Raw genomic sequence first — 20,874 nt, 5'->3', positions numbered from 1 at the left:
GTCCGACTCCCGCTGTGAATGAAAACAGCGGGAGCGCGCCTCCGGCGGCGCGCGAGCGCCGCCTACAGGGGAGGAGTCTGGCGACGTAGGTCTACGTCTTCAGATGGGATCGTGCCACTTTGCCGCAGTACTATTCAAGTACTCAGTGGTAAAGTGGTTAAAAAGGCCTGTATTCTTTCCTGGGTGTACTTAATATAAGTGGGTACTAATATTTATAGGTAAAGTTGATCCAGGGATAATCTGATTGCCTCTCGGGGGATCAGGAAGGAATTTTTTTTCCCCTGCTGGAGCAAATCGGATCATGCTTTGCTGGGGTTTTTTCACCTTCCTCTGGATCAACTGCGGGTATAGGATTGTGTATATGGGATTGTATGGTTGGGTTTTCATTACTGTTTTTTTTTTTTGGTTGAGCCAGATGGACTTTTTTTTCTTTTATTTAGATTTTTAGATTGGTCAGATTTGTTAAAGCCTGGTATATGGTAAAATCTGTTAAAGTGCATTCTGACTGTAACCTAACCTAGTTGCATGATCCAATATTTGAGCACCCTAAAAAAACTTAAAACCATTTTTACATGAGACTAGACATATAATTAGTGCCTTTTTATGCATCCAATGGAAATGTGTTCAGCTGATTCCCTAAAATATTATGCAAAAGTCACTTCACATGTAACACCTGAATGCTACAGTACTGTCACTTTAGTATCAAAGCAACATTTCTTAGCTATAGATGAAGAAAACACAAAATCGAAAGACAATTGTTACAGCTTCACTTGGATGTAATAGAATACCTGCAGCTGGAAAATATTTCTATAAAGCATCAAACACAAAAAAAAAGGATGCTGCATACAGTAGTGTACTGCAGAGTGAAAACATATATCAGTAGTGAGTCCGAGAAATCTGCCTGAAATTATGTGCCAAGCGGTGTGAAATGAATTACACCTCATAAGAGACTATACAGACAATAAACTGTAAAAACCATTATACCTGGGTTAAATGCCACTCAAATCATGCTTATTACGAACAAGAAAATGAAGGGAGAATCAGCTTTCATATGCATTCGAAACTCAGCTGCAGTGGCCTGAAGATGACCTGCCACTTGCTTTTTTTTCTTCCTTAAAATTATCTCTGTACGCGCTCTGCTTGTTTTGGAAATGCTCTAAATAAAAATAATGGACTGTCTTTTAATAAGTCTCATTGTGAAGATCCCACACATCAAACAACGTAGCGCAGCTTGGAGGCAAACGACGGGCATGTGTGATCTAGCTGGAAGAGAGACAAATGGTGATGGGAGCAACTCCATCTAGGGACTGCTGACAAGAAAATGGCATTTGCAAACTGACACATCTGTCAGGGTGGAGGATATTGGCACCTGTCACGCAATTTCAGTCATGAGTTTTAATAAAGCTGCTTTCCCTTAGGTAAAATTGGGACTTGACTGTAATGTTAGCTGTGAGCACGTCTTGTCTCCCCCTCTTTTCAGCCTTTCTGTATGTGGATGCTTTTCAGATGAATCTTAAAGCAGACATAATGATGTTTACTACTATAGTTTCTTTTTTTTTTCTTTTTCCAACATAAAAATATGTATCCTGTTATTTTTCTCTTCTTTATTCAAATCTCTAAAACTACCTACGCATAATATTTTTCCTGTTATGCTTTATTTCTACAGAGGTTGTTTTATGTAAATTTAGCCTCAGGAAACATGTATGGCATAAAGACTAGGCTGTGATATTTTGAGTGTCAGTCAATAAATCAGTTACACTTTAATTACCAGGCATGTAATAGTAGATAGTGATACCCATCTGACTTCATAGATATCATACTTTTTTTCCTCTTCTTAGCATGAGCTACTAAAAGGGAGAAATTACAGAAAGTGTAAATATACAGGTTGATGACAGTGGAAAGGTTAAAGGCCGGTAGAAGTGCCCTAGATTGCAGGTGACGTCCTTATTCATATATTAATATAAGAAATAGGAGAGCTCCTAAACCCATCCCACATTTATTTCACCTGTCTTGTGTAATACTTGGTAAGCTATTAGTGTAGATTTAGGCATGCATCTAAATCTCCCTTGTCTCTGAAGTCCAATCTGCTTTCTGATCGTTTTCTAGAGGGTACTGACAGGCAGTGAGGAAGTGGCGTGACACCTCCTTATGCCCTGTTTATTCTAATTTTTGCTGACAATTGTGCCACACCTGCATGCATTCCCCATTGACTTGAATGTATAGCATTTGGCGTGCTTGCTGTTCACTAATTACCCACTTGCCGACTGCCTAACGCCCATTTACGTCGCCAGTCAGCCCCTCACAGGCAAAGCGACGTAGGTCTACGTCGCTAGCCTGTGAGGCTCTAGGGAGAGAGCGCGCGCACTCCCGCTCGCTCACGGACCCCCCCCCCGCGTGTGTGCCTGGTGGACCCGATGTCCGCCGGGCACTTGCGATTGTCCGTTACAGTGGGAGAAAGGCAGGCGGCTAATGTAAACGCAGCCGCCTGTCATTCTCCCCTGTGTAAGAATGGAGATCATACGGTTCTGCTATGTAGGACCGTTGATCTCTGTTCTTACACCAGTAGCCACATCCAATCACAGTTAGAAGCACGCCCCTAGGGACACACTTAACCCCTCCTTCTCAAATAAAGTTAATTCCTTCCCTGCCAGTGTCATTTTTACAGTAACAGTGCATATGTATAGCACTGATTACTGTAGTAATGTCACTGGTAACCCCAAAAGTGTCAAAAATGTCAATCAAGGGTCCGATTTGTCTGCCGCAATGTCGCAGTCCCGCAAAAAAATCGCAGATCGCCGCCATTACGCGTTAAAAAAACAACAAAAATGACAAAAATCTTTCCCTTAGTTAGTAAATGCAAAAACTTTTGCGCAAACCAATCAAAATAGGCTTTTTGCGATTTTTTTTTACCAAACATATGTAGCATAAAACAAATTGGCCTAAAATGTTAAAAAATTTAGATTTTTACATTTTTTTGGGGAATTTCATAAAAAAAAGTGATAAATATTGTTATTTTTGCAAAATTGACGCTCTTTTTTTGTTTATAGTGCATGATCAAAAAATCGCACAGGTGATCAAATACCACCAAAAGAAAGCTCTGTTTGTGGGGAAAAAAGGACGTCAAATTTGTTGGACAGTGTTGCACGACCGCGCAATTGTCCGTTAAAGTAACGCAGTGCCGAATCGCAAAATAGGCCCTGGTCAGGAAGGGGGTAAAATCTGCCCGGGGCTTAAGTGGTTAATACATATCGGGTTGACTTTGGTACAGTGAAGCATCGCGGTAGCGGCAAACGCCCCCCTGTCCACTGCCTATTGCAGCTTAAAGGGGGGCGGTTGGCAAAAGAAGGCTCAAGGGCGCATTTTTGTCATCCTCCAACCACAAGTATAAACGAGGCCCTAGTGTTGTTCATTCATATTTTGTTTACCTAATTATTCCTTTAAGCCGTGTAAAGTGCTTTGCAGAATACAATGATCATTCACACAGTGCCAGGATAGGGATAATTAAAACACAAGAAAAGATTTTACACTTGCCCCCCCATCTTATATATTTTGCTTGCTAACTGTTCGTGCATTTTTGTTTTCCTACAGGAGTCTCCAATGCTTTGCATTGAATCTGTGATCAGTGAATCTCAGGTGCAATGTTAGACCCTGGCAGACATGTCCTGCAGCTTTCTTGCCCTTACCTCTATACGGGCTTTCGATTTTTAGAGTTGGAGAAAGTGTAAGTGGACTACAAGAGAGTAGAGATGGCCCAGCGGTCGGTTCGCGGCAAACTTTGCTCGTTCGCTGTTTGCTGATCATGCGAACATTTGGCGATGTTCGCGGCCGCCATATTCTTTTACATTGTGAAGAACTTTGACCCATGACACATCCATCAGGTGGTACAGGACAGCCAATTGAGACATTTCAGCACATGGACATACCCCCTACCTTATAAATAGATCTGATCTGGCTGCCATTTTACATTCTGCCTTTTGTCAGTGTAGGGAGAGGTTTGCTGTGTGGAGCAGCGACAGACTGTCAGTGACACAAATCGCTAGCAAATAGGTCCACAAAAGTCCTTTTAAGGACTGGTATAGGTGTACTATTGTTTGGCCTATATTCTGTCTTTTGTCAGTGTAGGGAGATGTTGCTGTGTGGAGCAGGGACAGACTTTCAGTGACACAAATCGCTAGGTAATAGGTCCACAAAAGTCCTTTTAAGGACTGGTATAGGTGTACTATTGTTTGGCCTATATTCTGTCTTTTGTCAGTGTAGGGAGAGGTTGCTGTGTGGAGCAGGTACAGACTCTCAGTAACACAAATCGCTAGGTAATAGGTCCACAAAAGTCCTTTTAAGGGATGGTATAGGTGTACTATTGTTTGGTGTGTAGTATATAGGGGTGTAATACACTTATAATATACTTTATAATATAGAAAGCATATTATAGTGGTTTTGAAGCGGGGTGTTATATAACAATATACTTTCATAATAGAGTATTTGGGTACTGCAGAAATTTTGCCTCTTTCGCTGCGTTCCCTCTGCTACACACAGTGACAAACGTTACTGGGAAAAAAGGTATTATAACTGGTGTGATATACCAGTGGCCCCCCAAAACGACAGATTGAAGCAGGGTGTTATATAACAATATACTTTCATAATAGTGTATTTGGGTACTGCAGAAATGTTGCCTCTTTCTCTGCGATAACTCTGCTACACACAGTGACAAAAGTTACTGGGAAATTTTTTTATACCTGGTGTGATAGACCAGTGGCCCCCCAAAATGACAGATTGAAGCTGGGTTTTATATACCTTCTTCTACATATACTGTGCTTCTCTAGAGACTTTTGTCACAGACAAAGACACCACCACCAACACCACCACCGGGGACCAACCTCCTTGGGCTGATCTGGGTACTGTCGTCAGACTGCTGAGTGGCGGCTGTTGCTACCTCCTCTTCCTGATCCGATGCCAAGAATGGCTGTGCATCGCAAATGTCTTGTGATGGATCAGAAAATAATTCCTGTGACTCAAGCAGAGGGTATATGGTGGTGGTGATGTTGGTGGTGGTGTCTTTGGAGGTGTACACAGCAGAGAGTGAAGAGGGTGCAGATAGAGATGATGAGGAGGGTGCAGAAGAGGAAGGCTGAGTGAGCCACTCAACCAAGTCTGGGGCGTCCTTTGACGTAATCGAACGCACCTTCTGAAACTTCCCACTTTGGCTCCGGCCTGGTGCTCCTGCTCTACCCCTACCACCCCTGCGGAAGGGCCTGCCTCTTCCTCTGCCTGTCATTTTTTAAATGACCATGTGACAAAATGACCAGTACTGGGTGGCAACGTACTTAGACCCCCGGTACAAACAAAAAATGGTGGAAATGTTAACACCATCAATGAGGGCTGTCAGAATGCAGCACTTCCAGGCCTTGCTTCGAGAAATGCTGCATTCTGCTTTTGCGTGCGCTGGTAGAGGAATTTCCACTCACAGAGAAACAGTTGCGGGTACCAATCCAACAGCGCCTGCAAGAAGATGTTTGAAGATGTGTTGGTCACTTCTGATATGAGATCATTCTTTTAGCCGGCCCATCCACAGCTGTCCTCCGGATCCAGCATCAGGGAACGCCTAGACTGACATTGGGTAATGGATGCTCTGAAAAGTGATGAACCCCTGGACTACTGGGTGGGCAGGCTTGACCTCTGGCCAGAGCTTGCACAATTTGCAATGGAACTGTTGGCTTGCCCCTCATCCAGTGTCCTGTCCGAAAGGACGTTCAGCGCAGCAGGGGGGATCGTGACCGGTAAGCGCTCTCGCCTAGCTCACGACAGTGTTGACTATGACTACCTCAAATTTCTAAAAATGAACGAGGCATGGATCTTGGAGGAATTAAACACATGCGACCAGTAGACCATGTTTGATTCAAATTCCTCATGACAGGCCACAAATATCCGCCACCACCCATAACAATTCATGGTAAATACAGCGGTATAAAAGGCCTTTTATGTCCTTTGAATGCCTAATTGCTACAGTCTGTCCCTGCTCCACACAGTAACCTCTCCCTACACTGACAAAAGACTTTTGTGGGCCAATTAGCTAGCGATTTGTGTCATTATACAGTCTGTCCCTGCTCCACACAGCAACCTCTCCCTACACTGACAAAAGACTTTTGTGGACCTATTAGCTAGCAATTTGTGTCACTAACTCTCTGTCCCTGCTCCACACAGCAACCTCCAGCCACAGAATACAAAGTTCTTTGCTGTCAGATGAGTGCCTGTGGGCTAATTTTTGGGGCCTGTAATGGCTGACACTTACTTCTGTATCCCGTGAATGCCTAATGTACCTCCAGCCACAGAATACAAAGTTCTTTGCTGTCAGGTGAACGCATGTGGGCTGATTTTTGGGGCCTGTAATGGCTGACACTTACTTCTGTATCCTGTGAATGCCTAATGTACCTCCAGCCACAGAATACAAAGTTCTTTGCTGTCAGGTGAGCACCTGTGGGCTCATTTTTGGGCCTGTACTGGCCGACACTCACTTCTTTATCCTGTGAATGCCTAATTTTTCAGACTGGAATTGAAAATCAATGGGTCTGTAAACTGTTCTTCTAAATTGTGGAATGGATGCGGACCCATTTTACAGATGTGTGAATGGACCCTATTTGTATTTGACATGCATTTAATGGCTGCTGTCAGTTCTGGCTGATTTAGAAAAAAAAAATGTTTTTGCTGGAAAAAAAAAAAAAAAATGGCAACTTTTCCAATAGCAATACTTCTGGTATGTCAGTGTCCATGTTGTGGGACTATGTGTGCACAGCTAGTAAGTATTTTGTGGCTGCAAATATGACCTGGAGGTTTTCATGTTCGCCTGCCATTAAAATGAATAGGGTCCGCGGCAAACCTGCGGTTCGCGAATATTTGAATGAGTTCGCCGATCGTGTCCTCGCAGTCCATAAAGAACTACAAGCTATCTGCTGTGAAGACAGACGAGACTTGTACTTTCTTCATTCACAGATTGTTGTGAATGTATGATGTGGCTATACGGGCAGAGCTCAACACTGCTGCAGTGCTTTTGAATGTGACAGCAGATGCGGGGGAGAGAAACTGAGGCACGTTACACATTACACTCTAAAAACTGGTGTAACATGTAACATGCTCCAAAAGTGAACTTAGCCTTTAAAATGATGCTACGTAAATTATTATTTTTTTTTTAAATTACAAACATGTTATACTTACCTGCTCTGTGAAGTGGTTTTACACAGAGTAGCTTGCTGTGGGGGCACCCGAGCCAAGCCGCAGCCCCCTGTGCCCATTCAGATACGGAACCACAGCCCGGCCTCACCCCCTCTGTCTCCTCATTGGCTCGCTGACTTTGATTGACAGCAGCGGGAGCCAATGGTGCCGCGCTGACATCTCAGCCAATGAGACAGGAGAGTCCTGGGCAGCCCAGTCACTCCTGCAACATCCCTGGATCGAGATGGGCTTAGGTAAGAATTAGGGGGGCTGAGGGGGACTTTTGCACACAGAAGGCTTTATATCTTAATGCATAGAACGCATTAAGATAAAAAACCTTCTGAAATTTACAACCAATTTAAGTCTGAGAAGAAGGGTTCAAAGAGGGTTGGACCTGCATCTAATGCTGCTGAGGTAGTTCACAGTGAGTATCTAACTGCCTACCCATCAACTACATAAATATCCCTCTACTGTAAATGCAACAATATTTCTAATTTTGGAGTTTACTGTAAAATGTTATGACCGGTCTAGGCGCACAAGGGTTTCCACTGAGACCCCAATTTTGACTTATAGATTTTTTTCAATATCATCCCTCTAGTCATCCACTGCTACCAGCTGAGTTGTAAGGCAGCACAAGATGGATGTTTGCCTTCTATCTCTGCCAGCTGCTGCCTCTGCTAAGAAAGATTTCTTTCTGGAAATCTGTCACCAACCTAAAGCCTTGTCTTTGCACATTAATGCATCTACACATTGGTTATACAGTATAAGAAGTACTGGTAGGCAGGAAGGAATCCTGTATGCCAATCCCACTTACCTTCTTACCTTCCTGATCTCAAACTTCTTTAGAATATTATACAGTATATACACCCCTATCCTTTGGCTCTGCATGGTGAAATGCTAAGGGTTAGTCATGTTGACCTCTTGCTGACAGCTTGAAGTAAGCATGTTTGTTCAAACTGTGGTAAGTGACATATGTTTGTGCTGGTATATATCCCCAGAGGGGTTGTGCATTGCTCAGGTCCATTCTTTTTGTTTCACCCATGGCTCTTTCTGGTATTTTGCGGGGTTGGGGTTCTTGGGTGGTCTTGGGCTATGAGGGGACTTAGGTGTGGTCTGGATGGAAAGGAAATAGATAGATGGTTGTGTGTATGTTTGGAGTTGGCTTGTTTTTTTTGTTTTGCTTTTTTTTTTTTGGTATAATGCATGTAAAATGATGTCATATCAATTGTAAAATATGAGGTTTTTGTTAGTCATTCTATGTTAGTGTAATTTAATATATATTACTGATTTTGAATAGCAATATCATTTTGGGAACATTGGCGGGGATCTTGAAGAAGAACGCGTTGATCTACTACACCAATTTGTAACTGTACCTTTGTTTGATGTTTCACACCAATTTTTAACTGTATTTTTGTGTTCATTATATGTGGAATGCTAAGGATATGGCATGTTGTTTTTAACATTTGTAATTATTTGAATAAAGAATCTATGTTATTATGATATTTTGTGGATTATACGTTCCTGTTAAGGCACAATAAAAGTCCCATTATACTAGTCTCTCATCTACAATTTAGTGGGAGAATGTGTACCAGTGCAATTGTCTTTGTTGTAAGACATGGCTCAGGTCATATGGCTCTATTTAAATTACGCAAAATAACTATACCAGGGTAAACACGATATGAGAAAGACAGAGTAGGAATGAGGAATATAGGGTTGCCATTTATATCAAAAATAGCTTAAGGCTAACTTGAAACCCTGTAAATTTGCCTTTTAACCAGAGAGGGATATTCCCTTTAGACATGACCTCAAACTAGCAGGAGGAAAGTTCAAAACTAATCTTTGAAAGTATTATTTTACTGAAAAATAGGTAATGCTTGGAATAGACTTCCAGCAGAGTCTTCCAGTGGTCTCATTTAAATTAAATTCTTAAACCGCTAAAGGAAAAAAGCAAAAGGATCACAAAAAAATAAAATTGTGCCTGATCTAGACAGAGCTGGCAATTTTCAAAAAATATTTTCCCCCATAATTCTGTAATACATCAATATATGGTTGTTGGAACCACTTTGATTAGTTATGTTGCTAAAATCTAAATATTTTTGCTCAAAACACTTTGAATAATTAAATTATACATTTTGTCAGTTTGTTATCAAGAGAACTTAAATGATTTCCTTAATTAAATACGTAAATAAAACTAAGACATGTTTTATTTTATCATATATTATGCAATTATGATTTACCTACATAGTTAATATTAGCTAAGCACTAGTAGGAAGAAATGTTCCCATGAAAAAGCATGAAAATGAACTAACCACAACATACTCTGTTCTGAAATTCAAGTGAACTTTGTGATTGATGAATTGCAAACAAGGTAATCCATTAAATGACAGAACATGATCACATTAATTTGCATAGCGCAATTATTCTGTTATTCAGATCTTTATCTATGTCAGGCCCACAAAACCTATTGTCAACAGAGCTGTTAAAGCTATTCCATGGATCTTGCAATTAAGAAAGGCAACTTTTGAGATGTCTGTACCTTGTCAGTTAAACAGCAATATATATATATATTATTTATTTGAGCCATGTGAAAAATCACACTCTGTGGAAATTGTTGCATTTTTTAATATATTTGAACAGGCAAACATTAAATCTTTATTCAAACACTACCTATAGATAAAGCTGATAAACTTAAATAAGAACATAAGAAAATTGTGCCTTTTCAATTCTTTATTCAACAAATATATCAATAGATGTAAAGGTTTACTGGGGAAACAGTAAGTACACCAAGTGCATCAAAAGCTGTTATTGCCCCCTGCAGCAGAAATTACTTCTTGTAGACATTTTCTAAAAAATTTCCTCCAATCTCTGCAATCAAAATTCTTGATCAGTTCTCCATGCAAAACTCCTTCAGGTGCAAGATGTCTGTGGGTTTCTTTGCATAAACTGCCCATTTCAAAATCCTCCTACAAAATATAAATGGCAATCAATCAGATGGAACTTAAACATAAAAAGGTGAAACATAAAACTATTAAATATATAGACTAGCAGTGCATGCTGGTGATGACTTGCTATTGCTATTTTAAGTATTTACAGCATATATATATATATATATATGTGTGACCATTCTTCCAGAAGTGCATTAGTGAGGTCAGGAACAGATGTGAACAAGAAGTCCTAGTTCGCAGTTCCTGCTCTAATTCTTCCCAAATGTGTTCTATTGGGTTTAGGTTAGGACTCTGTGCAGGCCAGTCAAGTTCCTCCATCACAAACTCGCTCATCCATGTCTTTATGGACCTTGCTTTGTGCACTGGTCCAAATAATTTGGAGGAGAGAGAATTATGACGTGGGGTTGTTTTTCAGGAATTGGGCTTGGCCCCTTAGTTCCAGGGAAGGGAAGTCTTAAGGTGTCATCATATCAAGACATTTTGGACAATTTCATGCTCCCAACTTTGTGAGAAAGTCATGTTTCCTGTTCCAACAGACTGCACACTAGTGCTCAAAGATAGGTCCATAAAGACATGGATGAGCAAGTTTGGGGTGGAGGAACTTGACTAGCCTGCACAAAGTCCTGACTTCAACCTGATAGAACACCTTTAGGATGAGTTAGAGCAGAGACTGCAAGCCAGGCCTTCTCGCCAACATCAGTATCTGACCTCTCAAATGTGCTTCTGGAATAATGGTCCAACATTCCCACAGACACACTCCTAAACCTTGTGGACAGCCTTCCCAGAAGAGTTAAGGCTGTTATAGTTGCAAAGGGTGGGCCAACTCAATATTGAACCCTATATATGGACTAAGACCGGAATGCCTTTAAAATTCATGTGTGTGTAAAGGCAGGCATCCTATTGCTTTTGGTAATATGGTAACATAGTGTGTGTATATATATATATATATATATTATACTGTATATTAAAAAAAGTAATTGGGGTAAATCTGTGTTCCTGTACATGGCATAGTCCAAAAGCACTTGCAAAAAAAAAAAAAAATTTATAAAGTCTTTAGCATTTACTTCTTAGATGAGGGTGGCTACATTTGCTCTACATTGTTCGGTTATGGGTGAGAATGTAACCATGTTCATTTCTTCACTTCTGACATGGACTACAAGAATACATGCCAGTGCATTCAGCGTCAATGTGCAGTACTGGTGAAAAACTACCAATGCTGGTCCACAGTGCCACTTGTGGGAGGTACCAGTATGAATACATTCTGACACATGCGCAGTAGGATATCACAATTCATAATGGGAGTTGTATTTTGAGTACAACGGTGCTTGTAACTGAAATATACATTCACCACTCATATTCATTAAGTGGAAGAAACACAGAAAAAGCCACAGTGGAGAGTTAGGGAGGCATAGAAACCAGAGGTAATAAAAAAGGTAAAGAAGCAAGTCTGAACAATTGTGATTATTGCATGTGGCATTGGACATTATGGAAGACTGAGCTTTTGCATAGAACTGTGTCATTTTATTATAACAGTATCCTTACCAAAAAAAAAAAGATCTATCGCCTATTTTCTCAGTGGTCTCTAGTAGCAATTATCTTAAGTACATCAATATTTACAAGAAATGCAGGGAAGTTGCCAGCAGTGTACTTTCTTCCTGTTGACCTTTTCTGTGTTTACATTAAAGATTTAAGACTCCGTTCACACTGGGGCGACCTGTCAGGCGACCTGGTCGCCTGACAGGTCGCCTGCCATAGAGTAGCTGTGGACCCGTTCTAATAGGAGCGACACAAGTCGCTCCGACTTAGAAAAAGGGTCCGGAGCTTCTTTGGGGCGACCTGGAGCGACCTGCATTGACTTCAATGATATGAAGTCCGTGCCGGCCGCTCCGAGGTCGCGGTGCGAGCTGCGCACCGCGACCTGTGGTGTCGCCCCGGCAAGTAGCGTCGCCCCAGTGTGAACGGGGTCTAAAGGTTGAAAGTATGTGAAGCCACCACTGAAAGGGGGAGAAGAAAAAGCCCAGTTGCTGAAACGAAATAGTTTCTGCTGTAAAATTTGAGGATTAATTATCCCACAGTGCTTGAAGCTACAGAGGTTATTAGGAACTTTTTAAAAATGAGAAGGAGGGCACAAGCATTAGGGCACGATAGCATGGGCATGCGGTTGCTCCTCCCTCCATGTTATTTAAAAAAAAAAATTTCCTCAAGTTTTAAAAAAAAAGGTGCTATACCTTTTAAATATTATTAAAAAGGCTTAAATGGGAAAAAACAGGATTTAGGCGGGAAGGAGATGTATTATGTGACCTTTTGGAATATCAAGAAAGTTCACATGATACTGTGGAAAGTTCTGGAAAGCAGGGCTCATTATATAAATGAGCACTGGTATGAGGTAATTGCCAGTGGGTCTGTAACAGCAAGGTGAGCTCCCCCCCCCCCCTCCCTTGTCGCAAGGCACGTTTTTGTCACCCTTTTTATCAAAAGGGGGGACTTGTAGTTATGATTTGTGTGTTTGGTGCTTGAGTCCCTTATGACTGAGCAAAGTTGTCATTTTGCAGTTAATCAAGTTGTAAGTCTAATTACAGTATTAATAAAATAAGAAAAGGCAATCGGTGCATTCAATCCGAACAATACCTAAATTGCGTGCTGAACACTAAACCAGGTACATAAATTCCAGACAATACTATAAAAATAAAACAGTGCAGCACAATATATAAATGCAAATAAAAGTTCATATATAAAAAAGTTAATCAAAAGTTCATTAAAAATGAAAGTCCTTTGTCAGAAGATGACAGCAAAAACCAGGAAGGTGCCAAGAAAATACTGATGTGTGGTAAACTCCCTTCACCAAGAGGCATCCACTGCGCTCACCTCAATACAAGACTCCTGAATCACCAGTGGGTCGGATGGGCTCAAAACATCAGAAAAGGTAAAACACCAGCAGACAATAGGACCTCCAGATAAGGGATGTAATCTTCCTGGTTGTGGTGCGATGCTCCTCGTTGCAGATACATACACAGCACAGCCATCAAAGATATAAAGAACACGATCTAAGTGTAAACTGTAAAATGACTGAGTCATTATCACCCCGCCGTCGGAGCTGGAGAAACACGTGGGCATGGAAAAAAAGGAGAATGTAAGAGAAGAGGAGGGCTGATCGGTGGTGCACACATGTAAGGTTCAGGAAGAGACAGCCGGCTCCCAGCGACATAAGGGAGGAAGATGGTGGCGCGGGACCAGGTGTTTATTATCCTGATTAAGGGGGTTAAACACTGACGAAGTCCCGTAGCACGTAACACGTACGGGAGGTGGAGTCTCTGACGTCACCCGCTGCTGTCTCGAGAACTGGACGGGGAAGCATTGGCTCGCTACTCATGTTTGATCTGCCGCATTTCCTGTAAGTGCATTATTTTAGTCAATAAAGACATTTTACAGTTTACACTTAGATCGCTTTCTTTATATCTTTGACGGCTGTGCTGTGTATGTATCTGGAATGACAAGTATCGCACCACAACCAGGAGGATTACATCCCTTATATGGAGGTCCTATTGTCTGCTTGTGTTTTACCTTTTCTGATGTTTTGAGCCCATCTGACCCACTGGTGATTCAGGGGTCTTGTATTAAGGTGAGCGCAGTGGAGTGCCTCTTGGTGAAGGGAGTTTACCACACATCGATAATTATTAATAAAGAATCATCAATATGATTGTATTATTTATGGATAAATTATTTACACCAATCAATGTGCCATGGCGAAAATTGTTGCCACTCAATGGTGTCTGTGTTATTTATTATGCTTGGAATTTAAGTTAACTTTTGGGTGAGAGAAGAAGTGCGACCTGCATTGCCATGTCCAAATGTCCAAATCTTGGTTCTAACTAAAAATGACCATAGACATTACAGACTGAATGTACAATCTCCACAAATATGTAATTCAAGAACCTAACAATACCCAAATCGAATTGCTATTTTAGGTAGGGGCATTATGTAGTGTTGGTAACTCTAAAGGAGGTTGTGCAATCAGACTGTAATGGATATGGTCACCTTTTACTATTCATGCATTTAAAAATTTTAATTGTGATGGAATAAAAGTAATCTGTGTTGCTTACTGTAGACTAAACTGATATAAAGAGTGCAATTTATTTCAAAAACCTTCCAAAATTGTTTGCTTAAATAAAATGTGGAAAACATGACCATTGTAAAGGTGCTTGAAGAAGAATTTGGGAAACACTGTCCTTTAGGATTTGCCATGAATCAATACACCTGTTTCAAAAGCCACACATAATAGCTACCATTCCCTGTCTCATGGGCTGCATATTTGATCTGGGACAGTGGTTTCACTGTCAATGATGCTGAGTAGGCTGCACTGAATGTTCTTGGAGTTAGAATCAGGCTTGGGAGTTAGGAAATGGCAGCTTCCATGTCAAGCTTCTTACACAGGTACTTTGCTTCAAGACACAACACCTACGTCGGCGGTCAGCCCCTCACAGGCAAACTAACGTAGGGCTACGTTGCTTGCTTGTGAGGGTCTAGGGAGCGAGCGCGCGCCCCCCGGGGCGCGCTCCCGCTCCCGCGTGGTCACGGACCCCCCCGCGCGTGTGACCAGCGGACCCGATGTCCGCCGGTCACTCGGCGATCGGCGGGGGAGAGGGAGAATGTCAGGCAGCTTGTGTAAACAAACTGCCTGTCATTCTCTTCGCTGCAAAGACACTGATAAAACGGATCTGGTATGTAGATCCGTTGATCAGTGTCTTTACAGCTAGAGCCACAGCCAATCACAGTAGAAACCACGCCCCTAGGGACACACACAGCCCCTCCCTTCCAAATAAAGTTAACCCCTTCACTACCAGTGTATTTTTACAGTAACAGTGCATATATATAGCACTGATTACTGTAGAAATGTCACTGGTAACCCCAAAAGTGTCAAAAATGTCAGTCAAGGGTCCGATCTGTCCGCCGCAATGTCGCAGTACCGCAAAAAAAATCGCAGATCGCCGCCATTACGCGTTAAAAAAAAAAACAACAAAAATGACAAAAATCTTTCCCTTTGTTAGTAAACGCGATAACTTTTGCGCAAACCAATCAAAATACGCTTTTTGCGATTTTTTTTACCAAACATAGGTAGCATAAAATAAATTGGCCGAAAATTTTTAAAAATTTTGATTTTTACATTTTTTTTTGGGGGAATTTCATATAAAAAAATGTGAAAAATATTGCTATTTTTGCAAAATTGACGCTCTTTTTTTGTTTATAGCGCGTGATCAAAAAATCGCACAGGTGATCAAATACCACCAAAAGAAAGCTCTGTTTGTGGGAAAAAAAGGACGTCAAATTCGTTTAGGTACAGCGTCGCACGACCGCGCAATTGTGCGTTAAATTCACGCAGTGCCGAATCGCAAAATACCCCCTGGTCGGAATGGGGGTAAAATCTTCCGGGGCTTAAGTGGTTAAATTTTGTCCATGTAGACCCTGAAACACGTTTCTGCACAATTCCCTTTTCCATGCAATTTCTAGATAGAGACATTGGCTTTAAAGTGACTCCTAGCTGTTTTTATTGGCGAGATAGTGAAGTGTCAGGATACATTCCAGTACAGTCTGGCATCTTTTAGCTATATCCAATCATATGAGCAGACCATTTGCAAAACCATGTGCACATCACTAAATGGTTATGCAATAGTGTGTCAAAATAGCTCTCTGCAGGGTTTACAGCCTCTTTGTCAATTTATAAGTGTACTGAAGCTTTCTTTAATGGTTTACACATGCTAACTGTGTATGATATATTCCATAAACAGTATTTACAATTAGCCCCATGCTACTTTATTTCCCTGTTTGAGAACACTACACATTTTACACAACAATATTATAATAAAATAGATTTAGCATCAACAAATATCTCCTCGCTTTCCATTTGATTTGCATAGCATTACTATAGCTTAACAATATAATGATCTTTTTATCACTGAATAATAATAATAATGTTAATAATAATAATAATAATAAACATAGTATGGTGTAGAAAGAGTATATATAACTTGCATCTGAACTAACAAGCCTCTGTTACAGTACCAACCAATGTCTATGAGCTGCTTGTAAGCATTTCTGAGAACTAGTGTGTAGATACAGTGGGGTTGATTTACTAAAACTGTGTGGAAAATCAGCTTCCAGGTTTTATTGGCAAAGCTTATTAGACGCTGAAAGGGTAACTCCACTTTCGTGGGAAAAAAAAAGCAGCAAATAAAGAAAAACCAATATAGCGTATACAACTGTAACACAAATCTTATTGTAATTGAATGTTATTAAAAATTACCTTTCCTTTCCAATCTGAAGCTGTTGTAATCTTCTGAAAATGCAATGTAATATGGCTACCTGGAGCTGTTCTGTACACAGAATGTGTACCGACCACACCCTATAAACAACATTTCCTGCTACAGTAATTGGCTCACCTATTTTCCCAGAAGTCTGTCTAAGATACAAGTCAGATTTGTAGCATCCCCTGCAATAAAAATGTCATTTTTGGTGGGATACTCCAAATAGGAACATGTCTAAAGGGATGCAGGCCCAGCAGATTACCTCATTAGAGCCCTGCAGCTGCCACAGCTGATAAACAATTATGAAACCACTCCCATTTGACCCACTCAGCACAGAGGCACAGAGGAACAAGCAATGATTTCTTCAGAATAACAAAATGTAGGAATCTGCAACATAGTTTGTTAAAATCCCTGCAATGTACAGAGATCACCCAGAGGGGAATGTTTTTTTCTCAACAAAAGTGGAGTTACGCTTGAAGATAGAAGCTGATTGGCTACCATGCACATCAGCACACGATTTTGCACTTTCCAGTTTTAGTAAATCATCCCCTGTATGTCCAACACAGGTACAGGTGTTCATAAAGGTACCATAAGCTTTAATTTAATAATTTATAAACTATCAAGCCTAGGTCACAGTACCAATCAGGGCTGTGAGCTACACTTTAGCATCTTGGACTATTACATAGAATGATGTGCATCATAGGTCTTCCCTGCGATCTCAATAACTAGGACAGCTGATGAACTCTCAAGCTTCTGTCACAGCACCACGCAGTGTCTAAAGGCCCGTACACACGATAAGAAAATCTGTAGGGAAAATTTGTCCGACAACCTATCTGCCGATTTTCGGATTGTTAGTATGGTGCTTTCGATAGCCAACTCCGACTTTTCAGCTGACAAAATCCTGATGTGAAGGCTATAAAATTTTTGTCGTCCATAATACAACGTCCGATTTTCGTCTCATTAGTACAGATTTAGACGGAAAAAAATCTTAAGAGCAAGACTAGGCAAGCTCAATGACGAAAGAACACATACAAAGCAATCCAACACATGACATCACTTCTGAAGTAGAATTCTGTCATACGGGAAAATTCGTATGAAAATAACCTCTTCACTTTCCACATCAGACTAGCATGCCACAAAAAACGGACGACAGATCGTTCGATAATCTGGGCTTACTATTTAATAGGTGTAGCTGGGACTTTACAACTTCTATTAACACCTTGGCAACCTATAAAGGAGACACAATGAAGGGTTCTGAAGGGAAATTGGACCAAAGAGATAAAAGAAGCGTAAGCACACAGAAACAGAAAATATTGTTGGAAAAATGAGGCAGAATCTCTGTGTAATTAGTAGTTGTACCTAAAATCCTAAATTTTATTTATTCCATTGTTCATCTAAGGCAGTGGTTCTCAACTCCAGTCCTCAGGACCCACTAACAGGCCAGATTTTAAGTATTACCTTGGGGAGATGCAGACTAGAGTACTGCAATGACTGAGCAGCAAACTATATCACCTGTGATGTATTTCAGTTATCTTGCAAACCTGGCCTGTTAGTGGGTCCTGAGGACCAGAGCTGAGAACCACTGATCTAAGGGAATATACTAAATGACTGTACTTGATGAGGAACATCACAATGGAGGCCAAACTGCAGTTTTCTTGGGGAATTTTTTGGTTTTTTAATTTTCTTTGTAAATGGATTTTGACAATTCAGTGCTATTTTAATATACAGTATCTCACAAAAGTGAGTACACCCCTCACATTTTTGTAAATATTTTATTATAACTTTTTATGTGACAACACTGAAGAAATGACACTTTGCTACAATGTAAAGTAATCAGTGTACTGCTTGTGTAACAGTGTAAATTTGCTGTCCCCTCAAGATAACGCAACACACAGCCATTAATGTCTAAACCGCTGGCAACAAAAGTGAAAAGATATAATAAAATATTTACAAAAATGTGAGGGGTGTACTCACTTTTGTGAGATACTGTAAATATTGGTAAAATTAAATTTTGCATTTAATCAATCTATTACAAAAATGAATACGTTAAGATCATTTTGTCAGATTTTTTTCAACAATAGGTAGAATATATGACTGTAATTCACATATCTCCAAAGATAAAATTTTATAGTAAAATGTGTACATTATCTAAGTTATAAAATGTTATTCATGTAACAATTTCAATATAGATCTAACTAGTAAAAGTATATATCGCTCTAGATATAATCCTATACTAAAGGTTTAAATATTGCTTAATTTAAAACTAACATTTGTGATTTGTGGCATATTCTAAAAAAAATACTCCTTTAAAACCTAAGGAAGGAGGCCATAAAGAGGGAACCTAACTATTCACAGTGGGTTCAGAAGGAGATGGCTTGATAAGGGGTCAATGAAAACTAAATAAATAAATAAATAATATATACCTGCAAATTGGTTATACAGTGGTTCCCTTTAATACAAACTGGGTATCTAGCCTGGCCCCTTCCACAACAAGGTTCCAAATGATAGCACATACCTAAAATCCAAATGATACATTCTACAACCGTCCCAGCATGTTTGTAGAATATACCAACTTTGCACTACAGTAATAAAAATAGCTGTAGCACAAATCTGCAGAAATATTGTGAACGAGCGCTGTGCTTATTAATATTAAAGTAGTAATAAACCACAAAAAAAATGTTCCCCCTGCAAGTTAAGAGCATAATGTGCTAGTATGGATCCATTGAGAGTGCAGTGCCATGCATTGGGGACATCACTGGCTGCTACTAAAGTAAACATCTCCTAAATGGTGCAAATTTAGGAGATATTTTCTGTACCTACAAGTACGTTTACCTGTAGGTATACCTAAACAAGTGTAGTTTGCCATTGCTTTAATGACAAAACTATAAAAAGTAACAATGTAACAAAATCAAAACACATCAACGACATAAATATAACTCAATGTGTAATGTTATACATAATAATAGTAAAAAAAAAACCATGACAAAGCAGTGTGCTCTAAGTCCGAAGACAACAATCAAATAAACGTTCTGTGATGGAATCAGTATTCTTAAAGAAAGCCATAGCAAGCTGATCACTCTATAAGTGACATGCTTCCTCCACCAAATGCCCTAAAGGCGTACTCTCACCTTGTAGTTTATTTATTTATATACTCAGGTACTTATATAGCCTTTGACAATTTACACAGCACTTTAAATACAGTATACATATTGTTAATTCACAGCAGTCCCTGCCATCAAAGAACTTACAATCTAATGTCCCTAACTCACATTCATACATATACATAATTGGGCTGATTTAGACAGGAGCCTTTTAACCTTCCAGCATGTCTTTGGAGTGTGGGAGGAAACCTGAGTACCCAGAGGAAACCCAACCAGGCAAAGGTTTAACCCTCACTACAAAGGTCAAACTCGCATGAAGGACAAAGATCCCAAGATAGATGCAATCAGAACAAAGCATATAGATAAGGATTCAGCTCACAAGAAGCATCAAATAACAGCTATTCTCAAGCTGACCATAGACGGATTGAAATTTGGCCGGTTCAGCAGGAACTTGCCAAATTTTGATCCATCTATGGGCAGGCTGGTTGTATTGAAGTCAATTCCTCGATCAACTTCAGTACAACCAGCCTGTTGGGTTTTGTTCACTCGATCACTGCTGGTGGCTATAGCTGCCAGCAGTGATCTCTGTACTCTTCTGGTGGGGAGGGCTCCCCACGTTCCCCACTGGCTGAACACAATAGCGCTGCAGGAGGAATGCCTCCATCAACAATGTCCAACCCATCGTTTACTGAACAGAGCAAACCCAGTACAGTATGGCCCATCTGCGAGACCTTCTAGCATGATGTATTCTGGCAAAAGCTTGGACTAGCCTTCCTTCTGGTATATGTGGCTAATTCCCACAAGCGCTTATGGCTACTCATTGAATAAAGAGCCATGGATTTCTGGTAAGCAGCATTTGTCTGCTAATTTCTGTCCACACTAGGTGTGTTTGCAAGCCTTGGAAGTGGAGTATTGAGCTTGCATTCAGTTAATGGCATATTACTAGTGTATCTACACAGAATACACATTTGTGGGACTCCTTTCTGTCACCAAAATTAGACATGAATTGCATTGCCTATGTCTGGTTGAATATCAGTTGTTCACTTGAATGGGACTTAAAGCGGAGTTCCACCCTGGGAAAGTTTTTTTAATAAAAATACCCCCGGGATAGTCAGGGCTAGTGCATTCCACAATGGCTAGCCTCTGATCTGTCCCGGGTTGCACTTACCTTTTAGAAGAAATACTTACCTTGAAAATGTATTGTCCAGCGCTGCCATCTCAAGTGTGGGCAGCTTGAAGCCAGCGCGATCCTCTTCTGTGTCCTCTTCTGTCTTCTTCCATCCCACGATGCACTGCACCGGCCCCGCCGTCACTTCCGGTGCCACA

This window comes from Pelophylax lessonae (assembly GCF_965119305.1).
Source record: "Pelophylax lessonae genome assembly, chromosome: 5".
NCBI classification, from domain to species: domain Eukaryota; kingdom Metazoa; phylum Chordata; class Amphibia; order Anura; family Ranidae; genus Pelophylax; species Pelophylax lessonae.
The sequence above is the reverse complement of the archived record's forward strand: the minus strand, read 5'-3'. Positions refer to the sequence as shown.